This window comes from Salvelinus fontinalis, chromosome 9 (genome assembly GCF_029448725.1).
Source record: "Salvelinus fontinalis isolate EN_2023a chromosome 9, ASM2944872v1, whole genome shotgun sequence".
Lineage (NCBI taxonomy): Eukaryota > Metazoa > Chordata > Actinopteri > Salmoniformes > Salmonidae > Salvelinus > Salvelinus fontinalis.
The window spans coordinates 11,090,218-11,102,497 of NC_074673.1; the positions used below are offsets into that span (position 1 = coordinate 11,090,218).

Here is a 12,280-nt window from a genome sequence, read left to right on the forward strand (position 1 = left end):
ATAAGTCTCAAAATTCAGTGATTTTTGCAATTCGTTCCAGTCATTGACAGCAGAGAGCTGGAAGGAAAGGCGGCCAAAGAAGGTGTTTGCTTTGGGGATGACCAGTGAAATATACCTGCTGGAGCGCATGCTAAGGGTTTGTGTTGCTATGGTGACCAGTGAGCTGAGATAAGGTGGAGCTTTACCTAGCAAAGACTTATAGATGACCTGGAGCCAGTGGGTTTGGCGTCGAATATGTAGCGAGGACCAGCCAACGAGAGTATACAAGTCGCAGTGGTAGGTGGTATACCGGGTTTTGGTGACAAAATGGATGGCACTGTGATAGACTGCATCCAATTTGCTGAGCAGTGTTGCAGGCTATTTTATAAATCACATCACCGAAGTCAAGGATTGGTAGAAAAGTCAGTTTTACGAGGGTATGTTTAGCAGCATGAGTGAAGGAGGCTTTGTTGCGAAATAGGAAGCCGATTTTAGATTAAACTTTGGATTGGAGATGCTTAATGTGAGTCTGGAAGGAGGACAGTGTAGCCAGACACCTAGGTATTTATAGTTGTCCACATATTCTAAGTCAGAGCCGTCTAGAGTAGTGATGCTAGTCGGGCGGGTGGGTGGGTGTGGGCAGCGTTCAGTTGAAAAGCATGCGTTTCGTTTGACTAGCATTTAAGAGCAGTTGGAGGCCATGGAAGGTGTTAATGAACAGTCCAGCAGACATCGCCTGTGTAGCCGAGTGATCATAGGGTCCAAAAGGATGAAACAGGGAGCCGTTCGGTAGTCGATTACTATGCTAGGCGAGCGGGAGACACGGCGTTCAGGAAGCTATCAGGCCGGGGATAGCAGATGGATCATCACCAACATCCACGACGCAGAGACCGGTTGAGAGCACATCGGCCAAATTACGTCAGCAGACCAGCAGACCAGTCGTGGTGAATCAGCGGGGGCTACGTGTCGACAAAGGGTCCAGGCCAATTGGCAAGAGAGGTATTGTAGTTGGTGTACTTTGTTTGCTAGCCGAGAGCCTAGCTCGAGTCTGACTGGTGCATGCTTCTGGACAAGGGCGTTAGCCACAATAGCCACTGGGTACCAACTAGCTAGTTGCGAAGATCTGGTGTAATGGTCCAGAGCTTGCGGCAGGAATCCGGTGATGTAGTGGGGAAAAAAGCAGTCTGATATGCTCAGGGCTGATATCACGCTGTGCAGACTGGCAGGTGATTATCCGGGCTATCCGGGATAAAGCGTCTGGAGAAACGGCAGCTATGGGAAGAGACTACAAGGATGGCTAGCAGCCTGCAGCCAGTGAGGGAACAAGGAGAAGAGGGGGAAACCCAGAGGCCTTGAGTTTTTAGAGCAAGTCGACAGAGATAAAGATGGTACAGAGAAAGCCAGAGGAAGGAGACCAATACCAGAAGGTAGTTTAGCAAGCCCTGGGACCAGGGTAAAAGTACATTCAGCCCTTGGACCAGGGTAAAATTACATTCAGCCCTTGGACCAGAGTAAAATTACATTCAGCCCTGGGACCAGAGTAAAACTACATTCAGCCCTGGGACCAGAGTAAAATTACATTCAGCCCTGGGACCAGGGTAATACTACATTCAGCCCTGGGACCAGGGTAAAACTACATTCAGCCCTGGGACCAGGGTACAACTACAACTACATTCAGCCCTGGGACCAGGGTAATACTACATTCAGCCCTGGGACCAGGGTAATACTACATTCAGCCCTGGGACCAGGGTAATACTACATTCAGCCCTGGGACCAGGGTAAAACTACATTCAGCCCTGGGACCAAGGTAATACTACATTCAGCCCTGGGACCAGGGTAAAACTACATTCAGCCCTGGGACCAGGGTAAAACTACATTCAGCCCTGGGACCAGGGTACAACTACAACTACATTCAGCCCTGGGACCAGGGTACAACTACATTCAGCCCTGGGACCAGGGTACAACTACAACTACATTCAGCCCTGGGACCAGGGTACAACTACATTCAGCCCTGGGACCAGGGTACAACTACATTCAGCCCTGGGACCAGGGTACAACTACATTCAGCCCTGGGACCAGGATGAAACTACATTCAGCCCTGGGACCAGGGTAAAACTACATTCAGCCCTGGGACCAGGGTACAACTACAACTACATTCAGCCCTGGGACCAGGGTACAACTACATTCAGCCCTGGGACCAGGGTACAACTACATTCAGCCCTGGGACCAGGGTAATACTACATTCAGCCCTGGGACCAGAGTAAAATTACATTCAGCCCTGGGACCAGAGTAAAATTACATTCAGCCCTGGGACCAGGGTAATACTACATTCAGCCCTGGGACCAGGGTAAAACTACATTCAGCCCTGGGACCAGGGTTAAACTACATTCAGCCCTGGGACCAGGGTAAAACTACATTCAGCCCTGGGACCAGGGTAAAACTACATTCAGCCCTGGGACCAGGATTAAACTACATTCAGCCCTGGGACCAGGGTAATTCTACATTCAGCCCTGGGACCAGGGTAAAACTACATTCAGCCCTGGGACCAGAGTAAAACTACATTCAGCCCTGGGACCAGGGTAATTCTACATTCAGCCCTGGGACCAGGGTAAAACTACATTCAGCCCTGGGACCAGAGTAAAACTACATTCAGCCCTGGGACCAGGGTAATACTACATTCAGCCCTGGGACCAGGGTTAAACTACATTCAGTCCTGGGACCAGGGTAATACTACATGAATCACTAGAACATTATCTGTGTCATAGTCAGATATGGCCTGTCCACGTGCGCAAACACACACACACCAATGCACGAGCACACAAAACCCCATGTATGTGCACACACACACACACACACACACACACACACACACACACACACACACACACACACACACACACACACACACAGACAGCAGCCAGACAAATCTCCAGAGTCGGGCTTTGTACCATCTGCTCCAGAGCTCCAGATTCACACCTGATGCCTGCTCTCTCTCTCCCTCCCTCTACCTTGCTCTCACTCTGCCCTATCTCCATCCCTCTCTCCCTCCTGGAGGATCTGGGAACAAGAAGAATGATTGGACACAGACGGTATCTTTCTGCCTCTACATATCAGCCATAACACAAAAGAGTCTAACACATTGAGGGAAAACAACATAATTGAAAGGCAATGGTCCATTATCCAGTGTCAGTGAAATGCTCCTCAGTGTCAGTGAAATGCTCCTCAGTGTCAGTGAAATGCTCCTCAGTGTCAGTGAAATGCTCCTCAGTGTCAGTGAAATGCTCCCCAGTGTCAGTGAAATGCTCCTCGATGTCAGTGAAATGCTCCTCGGTGTCAGTGAAATGCTCCTCGGTGTCAGTGAAATGCTCCTCAGTGTCAGTGAAATGCTCCTTAGTGTCAGTGAAATGCTCCCCAGTGTCAGTAAAATGCTCCTCAGTGTCAGTGAAATGCTCCTCACAAGGCTTTAGAATAATTTGTTGCACATTGTCCCACATGTAAACATTGACACATCTTCCTACTTGTATTATTCCGTTTAATTCATGTATTATTCCGTTTAGTTCATCTATTATTCCGTTCAATACATGCTGCTGTAAAAATGGATGCATAGAAGAATGGCAACACTATCAACATTATGTCTAGCTATCACCATACTCATTTTTGTTATCTGCATTGAAACAACTGGCAGAAAAATACAAGAAATGGCAGTGGTTAGGTCTGACTGGTCTTTGTACAACAGCAGACTATCCAGGCATTTTTCTAACAGGACATTATGTATGCTCTTACATCAAACCCTTTGTCTGTTTCTAATGCAATGTTTCGTCACAATATTTATATATTTCTTAATTCCATTTTTGGACTTTTAGATGTGTGTTTATTGTTGTGAATTGTTAGATACTACTGCACTGTTGGAGCTAGGAACACATGCATTTCGCTACACCCGAAATAACATCTGCTTAATATGTGATCAATAAAATGTATTTTGATTTGGTTCGATGTGCTATTCTGTTACCAATTCAAAGACTTGCTTTGGAAGGTTTACTTTGGACCTTTTTCCACAGTGTTAAAAGGAGCAGTGGGGTATTTTCTTGGAGAGCATTCTGTGACCAATGTGTCATCATTTGTTACTGCCAGAAAGGTAAAAGTAATCATATTGCCAAGGCACCTAACATAATGACTTTCTCTGTTGTCTTGGTTACTCACCTCACTCTAGCCCACTAACATCTGCTTAAAACCTCTCTAGGGTACGTGAGACGGTAGCGTCCCACCTCTTCAACAGCCAGTGAAACTGCAGGGCGCCAAATTCAAATACAGAAATACTCAAAATAAAAATTCAGAAAACAAAACATATTTTACATAGGTTTAAAGATGAACTTCTTGTGAATCCAACCACGGTGTCAGATTTTTTAAAATGCTTTATGGCGAAAGCATACCTTATGATTATTTGAGAACATAGCCCAGTAGACAAATCATTACAAACAGTAACCAGCCAAGTAGAAGAGTTACACAAGTCAGAAATAGAGATAAAATGAATCCCTTACCTTTGATGATCTTCATATGGTTGCACTCAGCAGACATTCATTTACTCAATAAATGTTCCTTTTGTTTGATGAAGTCTCTTTATATCCAAAAACCTCAGTTTTGTTCGCGCTCGTTTTCTTCAGTAATCCACAGGCTCAAACGCAGTCAAAACAGGCAGACAAAAAATCTAAATTGTATACGTAAAGTTCATAGAAACATGTTGAACGATGTTCATATTCAATCCTCAGGTTGTTATTAGCCTAAATAATCGATAATATTTCAACCGGACAATAACGTCATCAATATAAAAGGTAAACAAGAAAGGCACTCTCTCTGGTCGCGCGCATGAAAAATCTCTGTGACACGGCAGGTCCACTCATTCAGACTGCTCTTATTCCCTAATTTTTCAGAATACAAGCCTAAAACAATTTCTAAAGACTGTTGACATCTAGTGGAAGGCATAGGGACTGCAATTTGAGTCCGAAGTCAATGGATACTGTAATGGCATTGAATAGAAAACTACAAAACCAACAAACAAACAAAAAACTTCCTGAATGGATTTTTCTCAGGTTTTTGCCTGGCAAATCAGTTCTGTTATACTCACAGACACTATTCAAACAGTTTTGGAACCTTTAGAGTGTTTTCTATCCAAATCTACCAGTTATATGCATATCATATCTTCTGGGCCCGAGTAGCAGGCAGTTTCATTTGGGCATGCTTTTCATCCAAAATTCCGAATGCTGCCCCCTACCCTAGAGAAGTTAAAAGTATGCTGGTTGGTACTCACAGAGGACCTTATCACCTTAAACTGTCCCTCTTTACTCTACTGGGGAAAAAATATAGTAATAAGACTGTTACTTGATCTTTAATATCAGTCTTCATATCCACATCCTGGTTCAACCCTAACCCTAGTCTCAACCACAACCCTTAACCCTAGCTTCATATCCACATTCCAATTCAACCCTTATTCTCAATGGCAATCCTAATATTAGCCTCAACCACAACCCTAAACCTAGCATCATATCCACATTCCGATTCAACTCTAACCTTAGCCTCAACCACAACCCTAACCCTAGCTTCATATCCACATCCCAGTTCAACTTTAACCCTCAACCATAACCATAACTCTAGCTTAATGTACACACTAACACCAGTTCTCCCACAAGGAGGTGGTCCTGGGAGGAGGTGAATTGGAGGCAACTTAAAGTAACCTTTAGGTAGTTCCGGAAGTATTCAGAAGATTCTGAAAACTTAGTGTCCTTCAAGTAGTTCTGGAAGTATTCATAGGATTCTTTAAGGTGTGAAATTCAAGGTCAATCTTCTATCATAGTGTTCTTTAAAGAATCACAAAAATGTATCTTGTTATTAAATCACATTATGCATAATTTAATTAAGCAATAAGGACTGGGGGGGTGTGGTATATGGCCAATATACCACGGCTAAGGGCTGTTCTTATGTACGATGCAATGCGGAGTGCCTGGATACAGCCCTTAGCCGTGGTATATTGACCATATACCACAAACCACTGAGGTGCCTTATTACCATTATAAACTGGTTACCAACTAAATTTAAAAAATAAAGATAAATATTTTGTCATACCCGTGGCGTACAGCCAATCAGTATTATGGGCTCGAACCACCCAGTTTATAATATATAATATGTGATTTTAAGCAGTGATTTTCCTGCAGAGATCCTACTCTTTAATCTACAGTAGATTGTCTCACAAAAGCAACAATCAAAACATGATTAATGCACGCAAAGGCTTGCAATATTCCACCCATACAGATTTTTTACATTAAAGAAGACTACCCAAATGCACCATTTGCTGAATGTTACTGAATTCTTAGACACACATTTTATCTAATAAATATGATTATCTTGTCATACCAGGCAGCCCAAAGGTAACCCCAGGGGTACCATAAACTGTGCCTTTCATTGAGGCGTTCAGAGGTGTTAAATTTACCATTAGATAATGTTATCACATCTCAGATAAAATTCCAAATGTCATCAGCTCCAGCTTCTGTGAAATCAAGTTTAAATCACAGAGCGATTAGCTGCTCTGATTAAAATAACTGTTACAGAAATAAGAAGACTGCCTGATCTCCTATCTTTATAAGACAAGCTATTTATCGTATTCCACTGTGGAATATATTATTAGTTCAAGTAGGAGGAAGAGGTGGGAGGAATATAACGTCGAACTATGATCAATATCCCTTAAATGTCTCCCAGTTAGAAGTGTAGGAAAATGGCACAGTCAAAATTCTATAACATCCTACGGTTCAAGATGGGATTTTTAGAAATTATTTTTTGGTATTAAAAAGAGATTTACATAGCAGAGACTGAGGTTGTTACTGTATACAATTCATTCTCCACTTGGACAATTTTAGAGAGATTAGAGGACTAATAGTGTTCGCATGCATTGAAAGATACTGTACTTTCTGTTCACTCTTGATATGGCCCCAATGCATTAAAAAAGGATTACCGAAATTGAAGGATTAACACAATTATTGAAGAGATGTCATCATCTCAGAGAGTTGAAATAGTTAGAAGAAAAAAATAAAGTGGTAAAGTTTGAAATACAAGACAAGGTCATCTGAAATCTTCCTGCATGCACAGAGACCTGAGGTCGTCCTGCAACTCATAAAAATACACACAAATGCAATGTACTTCAAAGATAAACAAAAATTCAAAACCTAAACTCAACTCAATGCCTAATAAATTTGATTGATAGTCTGAGGCATCCTTTTCGCATCAAGCTGCTGTCGTGTCTTTGACTATGCCAGATTAATTGCTATGACATGCTATTCTATAAAATAATTTATCCGTAATTAATATTACCTGATTGAACTAATCATGTAAATATTAATCAACTAGAGAGGGACACCACGAAATAATATTTATAGAGCTGTTATCTTCCGAATAAACTCTTAAAGATTTAGTAATATTTTACATCCATAGCAGTCACATTAATCGTCAGTTTATTCAGTCTCATCTGAAAGTTGTAAATCCTTGATTATCTGCAAGAATCCTGGCTAACAAGTTGAATCAGCAATACAAAATTGGGTTTAATTATTTATTTACTAAATACCTAACCAATCACACAGAATCACACATATACAATTGAATCATAACTTGATTACAAAGTGCCGTCATACAGAAAAACGTCCCTAGCGGGCGGAATTGATATGACAGCTTGTTACACAAAGAAAAGGGGCGGGATTTTAGTGAAAGAGCGGGAGACTGGAACAGAGGCGAAGCTGTGCTATCGTAAATACAGTATCTTATGCATTCTAAATTACCGCCCATTTGAAGAAGGAAAATGCAATAAATATTTACTCTGAGCTGCGCTTCAGTAGGTTGGTGGTAGATGGACCGTGTCGCCAACCCGAGTCCTCTGTCCTTTGAAGAATGTCTCTGGTGCCTTACTGGATACGTTGGAGTAACGTTGTGTGTAGTAGACGGGATACTCGGACTGTCCTTCCTAACCTGCGTTTGTAGCAGCTGTTGCTAACTCAACGGCTAGGAGATATCACTTCTGTAGTGAATACGAGTTCAAAGTTCATACCATTCACAATCAAAGTCCATGCTGCTGTTGGCTTAGTTCTGTAGTTATTATCTGAACCATTCTGACACCGGATCGTCATCCTAGCATCCCGGAACAGGAAGTTATATTTTTGTCAATGGCTTTTATAGTGGAGGGAGAGGGGTGTGTCTGAAAAGTTTATAACCCATGTCTCTTCACAGGGGCGGGCCCCTAGTTGAGCAGAAGCCCAAATTTATGAAAATCCAAATCTCTCATTTGGAAGCTAAAATTACATTTAATCTCTTCACAAATAATTTCATATTCAAACATTTGAATTAAACAACAATTCCATGTGAATCCGATACCTCTGACGTTTAGACTTTCCACAGTAGAGTTTATGTCATTCTATCATTGATGAGAATGTGTCAGAGGGCAACCAAACTGACCTAACATACCTTAAGTACCACCGCATATGTTCAGTTGGTCGGATTACCAGAATATAGTTCATTTCCCCCCACTTCTGATGTTCCCAGAATCTCTATGTCAACCAAGGGGTTTTCTTATGTCACATCAGTTATAGTAGGGAGAGGGAAAAGGGGGGAAAGAGGTATTTATGACTGTCATAAACCTACCCCTAGGCCAACGTCATGACACTGCTGATTTAAACAGTGATGATAACCAGCATGCTCTGGTTTCATTGTTCATAATACAATGTATTCCTCAGGGACTATACTCATCAGAGGCTCCAATAAGGGTGCCTAGGGGGCCCATCATAATAAATGGTTATAGCACCACCTAAAGGATGTTTTAGGCCTACTGTACTTCACTGAATATAAATGTAATTTACAGTGGTGGAGAATGACTGGTCGATTTCATCTCCAGACCAGTAAAAAACAACTTTTCTACAGATTCCTATTTGTGATAGATGTGTGTGTGCGTACATCAGTAGATCATGAATGCACACGTTTCTTATGGGGCTAAAATAAGCCAGTATTTTTCATTCTATCAATCCTGATGATAAATCATAAGCCATATCTTTCCCTTGCATTGGCATGCTGCAGATAAACAGGATTTGAAGTTAGACCAGCACCTCAATGCTGCTACCTCTGTTAGATTTTTCTGTGTGAAGCTCTGCCCAACCATCACACACACACAGAGAGAGAGAGAGAGAGAGAGAGAGAGAGAGAGAGAGAGAGAGAGAGAGAGAGAGAGAGAGAGAGAGAGAGAGAGAGAGAGAGAGAGAGAGAGAGAGAGAGAGAGAGAGAGAGAGAGAGAGAGAGAGAGAGAGAGAGAGAGAGAGAGAGAGAGAGAGAGAGAGAGAGAGAGAGAGAGAGAGAGAGAGAGAGAGAGAATTTTTTCCCCATAATATGACATTTGAAACGTCTTAATTATTTTGGAACTTCTGTCAGTGTTATGTTTACTGTTCATTTTTATTGTTTATTTCACTTTTGTTTATTATCTACAAAATTTGCTTTGGCAATGTTAACATGTTTCCCATGCCAATAAAGCGCCTGGAATTGAAATGAGAACATATCAACAAGCTGTTCTCTTCCATAACTTGGATACACACACCACCTGGCGGTTAAAGCATCTCACACCTGAAATCAAAATACTGTATTTGTAAATGTCTCCATCATACTCTCTCTTGATGTGATCTGAATAACACCTCAACATTGTATTTTCTCATTTTGGTCATAGATGAGGGTGGTTATTTTGTGGGGTTCCATTCTCCACATGATTACATACTTTGTGCCTTATACGAGGACAGACTGATATTTAAAAATTATATTTTCCCAAGGCTGAAAAGAAAACTCCCATTAGTTTGTGAGGTCAGAAATAAAAAACGAATGCACTAGTACATCTGAGATGAAATCTTTCTGTATTGAAACGTTCTGCAATTAATAAAACCCACCACTAGAAGGTAGTTTTGACTTCATATTGAAAACTTTTGTGCTGAGTTCATGGAGGACAGGTACAGACTATCCGCTAGGTTCAGGCCGTCCTTCTCTGGTTCAGTTCATTTTTGGTCTAAATACTCAAGGTCAATGGTCAATGCATAGATCACTAAGCAGACACATGAATCGTAACCTTTAAGAGTACATCGGTGGATACCTTCAGTTGCTTCCATTGCTTATTGTTGATCTATAACCCTGCAACTTTACTACAGGACTGTGATCAAATGACGAAATATGAGTACTATAAATTGTTTTCATAATAACTGGTCCAAGAGCAGCTAGATGATTACACTCACTTCTAACATATGAGACATGAGACAGAGGGCGCTGATCCTAAATCAGTTTAAGGGAAAACAGTGAATCAGTCTACTAACTACATTACAGCATAGGTTCCACTCAAATATTTTGTATAACTAACCCTCCTTGTTATAACCACAGATTATCCATTATTGATCAGATAGATACTCAAGTGGCCTCTCTAACCATGAAAATAAATGTCTTTGAAAATTGAAGGCAGTCGGAGGAGGCAAGATCAGGTGGGACCATTCCAGCCAATTAGAGGGCAGATGCGAGTTTGAACAACAGGAACAAGTCCAATATAAAGTTGTTGTTTTTTAAAAGTTGCCGGGATGTCACGTGTCCTACTTATAACGCCACCTGATGGAGAAGACAGGTGTTGGGCCCAGTTATCTCTCTCGCTTCACATCTTCCTCTGTTATATTCCATTCAAATGGACTTTATTGCCATGGGAAACATGTGTTTACATTGCCAAAGCAAGTGAAATAAACAAAAGTAAGAAGACCAAAAACAACATCAACAAAAAACAATTAGAATTGAACATTTATATCTAACGATCCCTCTATCTATGTTCCACGCATTGAGCTTTAATAAGAAAGGTCCACTTTCAGAAAACGTGGCGTTCTGATATAACACGTGCGAAGCAACCAATCGACGCTGAGCTAAACGCTCACTCTTTGACCAATGGGGAAGAGAGAAGAAGAAAGTGGTTACGTAGTAGTGCTTTGGATCCGTCCGTTCCACATTTCTTGTTGTTGTTGACATGGCTCAAAGCGTGTCTGTTTTAGGATTTATTTTAGGACATTTTAGGATTTATCTTGATTCAATTTGTTATTTTTGGTATTACTATGGACTAGCTTGAAATCATGGTTGTGAATTCAGTGCATTGGTTCCGTAAGGGACTGCGGTTACACAATAATCCGGCTTTACAGGAAGCTCTAAATGGCACGGACACTGTGCGATGTGTTTATATTTTGGATCCGTGGTTTGCTGGTTCCGCCAACGTCGGCATCAACAGATGGAGGTCAGTGTCAATGCACACATTACTAAAACGACTAACTCTAACTTTATGAAATGAATAGCTGTATAATCATAGTGTGGCCCCCGAGTGTCGCAGCGGTCTAAGGCACTGCATCTCAGTGCAAGAGGCGTCACACTACAGTCTCTGGTTCGACTCCAGGCTGTATCACATCCGGCCGTGTTTGGGAGTCCCAGTTGTACAGATTTGGCCGGGGTAGGCCGTCATCATAAATAACAATTTGAGGAAGTATACTCTAACTAGCTAGTGGAAGAGCGAAGCACATCTGCATCACTGAAAATGTTGGCAAGACATCGGGCATAGTCTTGCTCCCCATCACAACAAAAATAATCACTCATACTGCAAAACAAGCACAAATTGTAGAGAAAAAAATTCAACACTGCCACTCACCTCAACCTAGTCCACCAGAAGAGTTGCAGCTGTGTAGATTGCCTCCCAATTAAAGAATGGACTTCTTCCGGAACACATACAGTGTAAAGCAACCGGTGTGCACAAAGCCTGTTTACATCGTGAACAAATTTCATTACACTATAAATCTTCTTCATGCAATTCCGTCATTACGTTATAGGTCATCTTCATGCAATCTCGTTCCGCTACTGGACCACATCATTTCTAACGCTTCGAACACCGACAGCGTCATTACGCAAAATATTACTCAGTATCATCTGGATCTATATGTAACACAAGTATAACATTCACCTTCTGCTACCATTTCTGTCAAGCCATCTACCATATAGTTTGACGTTTACGTTCGTTTGATAAATCTAACATATGTACCACACCGAACGCACTGCCTCTGCAAGACACTGCATCTCAGTGCTAGAGGCATCACTACAGACACTACAGTTCGAATCCAGGCTGTATCACAACTGGCTGTGATTGGGAGTCCCATAGGACAGGGCACAGTTGGTTTAGTGTCGTCTGGGTTTGGCCGGTGTAGGCCGTCATTGTAAATAAGAATTTGTTCTT

General features: G+C 41.8%; 1 long non-coding RNA gene across 3 annotated transcripts in view; it reads left to right on the forward strand.

Moving 5' to 3' along the window:
* The first annotated feature begins 10,964 nt into the window (after window positions 1-10,964).
* LOC129862059 (uncharacterized) overlaps window positions 10,965-12,280 on the forward strand; it is a 33,923-nt gene continuing 32,607 nt past the window's right edge. For all 3 annotated transcript variants that reach the window (XR_008760714.1, XR_008760716.1, XR_008760715.1), the window contains exon 1: window positions 10,965-11,296. This is a non-coding gene — a long non-coding RNA (uncharacterized LOC129862059). The remainder of the gene's footprint in view (window positions 11,297-12,280) is intronic.